We start from the raw sequence: 5,245 nt of genomic DNA on the forward strand, positions 1-5,245 counted from the left end.
ACATTATATATAATTGTGCATTGCAGGACTATGCTTTGTAATCTCACAGGAGGAACAACCATGCAATTAGAAATAACAATAGCAAACACAGGGATTTTCACTGTAGAGTTTAGAAAGCTTGAGGCTTTTTCATGTCAGAACAGGATAAGAGCGGAGAGTGAGTGTATTTACATGGGGTCAGCCTCCCACCGATTGAGATATCAGCCCAAATGGCCTGCAGCAACTAGTCAATCAGCTTACTCTCTGGTTTATCAGAGTAGGAGGAAATCCAGTTTGAAAGTATGGCCCAGGATATACAGTACCAGTCAAAAGTTTGGACACCACCTACTCATTCAAGCGTTTTTCTTTATTTTTACTATTTTCTACACATTGTAGAATAATAGTGAAGACATCAAAACTATGAAATAACACATATGGAATCATGTAGTAACCAAAAAGTGTTAAACAAATCAAAATATATTTTTATATTTGAGATTCTTCAAAGTAGCCACCCTATGCCTTGATGACAGCTTTGCACACTCTTGACATTCTCTCAACCAGCTTCATGAGATAGTCACCTGGAATGCATTTAAATTAACAGGTGTGCCTTGATAAAAGTTCATTTGTGGAATTTCTTTCCTTCTTAATGCGTTTGAACAAATCAGTTGTGTTTGTGAAAAGGTAGGGGTGTACAGAAGATAGCCCTATTTAGTAAAAGACCAAGTCCATATTATGGCAAGAACATGACAGTCCATCATTACTTTAAGACATGAATGTCAGTCAATTCCGAAACTTTCAAGAACTTTGAAAGTTTCTTCAAATGCAGTCACAAAAACCATCAAGCGCTATGATGAAACTGGCTCTCATGAGGAACGCCACAGGAAAGGAAGACCCACAGTTACCTCTGCTGCAGAGGATAAGTTAATTAGCGTTACCAGCCTCAGAAATTACAGCCCAATTAAATGCGTCACAGAGTTCAAGTAACAGACACTCCTCAACATCAATTGTTCAGAGGAGACTGTGTGAATCAGGCCTTCATGGTTGAATTGCTGCAAAGAAACCACTACTAAAGGACACCAATAATAAGAGAGATGCTTGGGCCAAGAAACACGAGCAATGGAGATTAAACCGGTGGAAATCTGTCCTTTGGTCTGATGAGTCCAAATTTTAGATTTTTGGTTCCAACCGCCATGTCTTTGTGAGACACAGAGTAGGTGAACGGATTGTATCTGCATGTGTATTTCCCACCGTGAAGCATGGAGAAGGTGGTGTGATGGTGTGGGGGTGCTTTGCTGGTGACACTGATTTATTTAGAATTCAAGGCACACTTAACCAGCTTGTCTCCCACAGCATTCTGCAGCGATACACCATCCCATCTGGTTTGCGCTTAGTGGGACTATAATTTGTTTTCAACAGGACAATGACCCAACACACACCTCCAGGCTGTAAGGGCTATTTGACCAAAGAGAGTGGAGTGCTGCATCAGATGACCTGGACTCCACAATCACCTGACCTCAACCCAATTGAGACTGTTTGGAATGAGTTGGACCACAGAGTGAAGGAAAAGCAGCCAACAAGTGCTCAGCATATGTAGGAACTCCTTCAAGACTGTTGGAAAAGCATTCCTCATGAAGCGTGTTGAGAGAATGCCAAGGGTGTGCCAAGCTGTCATCAAGGCAAATGGTGGCTACTTTGAAGATCTCAAATATAAAATATATTTTGATTTGTTTAACACTTTTTTTGGTTACTACATGATTCCATGTTATTTCATAGTTTTGATGTCTTCACTATTATTCTACAATGTAGAAATAGTAAAAATGTCACGCCCTGACCATAGAGAGCCCTTGTTTCTCTATGGTGTAGTAGGTCAGGGCGTGACAAGGGGTGTTCTAGTTTAAAATTTCTATGTTGGTGTTTTGGTTTGGTTCCGAATTAGAGTCAGCTGGTAATCGTTGCCTCTAATTGGGGATCATATTTAAGTAGCTATTTTTCCCACCTGTGTTTGTGGATATTGTTTTGTGTTTGTGCATGTTTACCACGTAGTCACGTTTCGTTGTTTGTTTATATATATATTTTGTTTTGCGAAGTTTCACTTTGGAATAAAGATGTGGAACTCTACACACACTGCGCCTTGGTCCCGTTCTTACGACAACCGTGACAAAAAATAAAGAAAAACCCTTGAATGAGTAGGTCCAAAAGTTCGACTGGTACTGTATATGGTGGGGTGACCATTGATAATGATGAGCAATAATGACTATAAAATAAATAGAAAACATTGGGAAATTAAATTATTTATACTAGCATAATTGTTCAGAGAAAGAGATGAATCATTGTTTATCTCAAAAAGGTAGGGGTAAAAATGATTGACACTCGTAAAGATTCTTATAAATAAAGTATTAAAAAGCATGCAATGACTACATCAAGCTTGTGACTCTACAAACTTGTTTGATGCATTCGCAGATTGTTTGGGTTGTGTTTCAGATTATTTTGTGCCCAATAGAAATGAACGTTTAATCATTTATTGTGTAATTTTGGAGTACCTTTTCTTAGAATATAATATAATTTCTAAACACTACATTAATGTGGATGCTACCATTATTATGGATAATCCTGAATGAATCGTGAATAACAATGACTGAGAAAGTTACAGAGGGTCAAAGATCATACTGTCACGCCCTGACCAGGTGAACTCTGCTATTTTGGTCAGGGTGTGGCATTTCTATGCTTTATTTCTATGTTTTGGTTATAGCCTTTCTTTGTGTTTTATTTCTATGTTGGGCTCGGGTGATTTCCCAATCAGACAGCTGTCGCTTGTGAAGTCTGATTGGGAATCACATTTAAGTTCCTTTTCCCCCACGATGTTTGTGGGTTGTTGTCTCTTATTTGAGCACGTAACGTATTGGCAGTTTTTCCTTGATTTTGTGTACATGTTTAATTCTAGTGTGTTAAATAAACATGTATTTGCTCCCAGCTGCGTTTTGGTCCGCTTCCTCTCGTCTCCCGACGACAAACGTTACAGAACAACCCACCGAACCAGGACCAAGCAGCGGGGGAAAAGGAGCGCGAGAGATGGGCTCGCGAGGGAAAGGAGTTCTGGACCTGGGGAGATCATGTCGGGGAGAGGACCCTGGCGGACGGACTCCCAGGTCGAGGAGGAAAAGCCAGCCGGTAGACGGAGTCGCAGGCGGCGGTCGAGGAGGCCCGGAAAACAGCCCCAAGAAAATTTTGGGGGGGGCTAATGGGGTGGTCCGGAAGGGCAGAGGAAGAGCCCAGACCACTGCTCTCGTGGGGGATGACGGCGGAGGAAGAGAAGGAGATGAGGCGTTTGATTGAGGACCTGCAGAGGGAAGATCTGGAGGAGGAGCCATGGTATGCTGAGTTGCGCGCTGTGTCGCCAGTGCGCCCGCACAGCCCGGTGCGTCCGGTGGACATGCCCAGCACATGCCGTGCTAGGATGGGCATCCAGCCAGGACGAGTGGCTAAACCGGCTCCACGCTTCAGGTCACCAGTGCGTGTTCACAGTCCTGTCTGGCCCGTTCCTGTTCCCCGCACCAAGCCCACGGTGCGTGTCCCCAGTTCTGTCCGGCCCGTCCCTGCTCCCCGCACCAAGCCATGGTATGCGGAGTTGCGCGCTGTGTCGCCAGTGCGCCCGCACAGCCTGGTGCGTCCGGTGGACATGCCCAGCACATGCCGTGCTAGGATGGGCATCCAGCCAGGACGAGTGGCTAAACCGGCTCCACGCTTCAGGTCACCAGTGCGTGTTCACAGTCCTGTCTGGCCCGTTCCTGTTCCCCGCACCAAGCCCACGGTGCGTGTCCCCAGTTCTGTCCGGCCCGTCCCTGCTCCCCGCACCAAGCCATGGTATGCGGAGTTGCGCGCTGTGTCGCCAGTGCGCCCGCACAGCCCGGTGCGTCCGGTGGACATGCCCAGCACATGCCGTGCTAGGATGGGCATCCAGCCAGGACGAGTGGCTAAACCGGCTCCACGCTTCAGGTCACCAGTACGTGTTCACAGTCCTGTCTGGCCCGTTCCTGTTCCCCGCACCAAGCCCACGGTGCGTGTACCCAGTCCTGTCCCCCCGTCCCTGCTCCCCGCACCAAGCCATGGTATGCAGAGTTGCGCGCTGTGTCGCCAGTGCGCCCGCACAGCCCAGTGCGTCCGGTGGACATGCCCAGCACATGCCGTGCTAGGATGGGCATCCAGCCAGGACGAGTGGCTAAACCGGCTCCACGCTTCAGGTCACCAGTGCGTGTCCACAGTCCTGTCCGGCCCGTCCCTGTTCCCCGCACCAAGCCCACGGTGCGTGTCCACAGTCCTGTCCGGCCCGTCCCTGTTCCCCGCACCAAGCCCACGGTGCGTGTCCACAGTCCTGTCCGGCCCGTTCCTGTTCCCCGCACCAAGCCCACGGTGCGTGTCCCCAGTCCGGTCCGGCCCGTCACTGCTCCCCGCACCAAGTCAGTGGTGCGTGTCCCCAGTCCGGTCCGACCCGTCCCTGCTCCCCGCACCAGGTTAGTGGTGCGTGTCCCCAGTCCGGTCCGACCCGTCCCTGCTCCCCGTACCAGGTTAGTGGTGCGTGTCCCCAGTCCGGCCCGGCCCGTCCCTGCTCCCCGCACCAGGTTAGTGGTGCGTGTCCCCAGTCCTGTCCGGCCCGTCCCTGCTCCCCGCACCAGGTTAGTGGTGCGTGTCCCCAGTACTGTCCGGCCCATCCCTGTTCCCCGCCCAAGCCCATGGTGCGTGTCCACAGTCCTGTCCGGCCCGTTCCTGTTCCCCGCACCAAGCCCACGGTGCGTGTCCACAGTCCGGCACGGCCCGTGTCTGGTCCACCGGTGCCCAATCCTGTTCCGGTCGACGGCTCCACTCCGGAGCCTGAGCATGCCGCTCCACAGTGGTCCAGTCCGGGCCAGAGGGGTAGGGCTAGGGTGGAGGCAGGGGAGAAACACGCCCGGGGCCAGAGCCTCCACCGAGGGTGAGGCGCCCACCCGGGTCCCCCCCCTAATAGACTTTAGGTTGGTGCGCCGGGAGTACGCACCGTTGGAGGGGGGTACTGTCACGCCCTGACCAGGTGAACTCTGCTATTTTGGTCAGGGTGTGGCATTTCTATGCTTTATTTTCTATGTTTTGGTTATAGCCTTTCTTTGTGTTTTATTTCTATGTTGGGCTCGGGTGATTTCCCAATCAGACAGCTGTCGCTTGTGAAGTCTGATTGGGAATCACATTTAAGTTCCTTTTCCCCCACGATGTTTGTGGGTTGTTGTCTCTTATTTGA

Source organism: Salmo trutta, chromosome 22 (assembly GCF_901001165.1).
Source record: "Salmo trutta chromosome 22, fSalTru1.1, whole genome shotgun sequence".
Lineage (NCBI taxonomy): Eukaryota > Metazoa > Chordata > Actinopteri > Salmoniformes > Salmonidae > Salmo > Salmo trutta.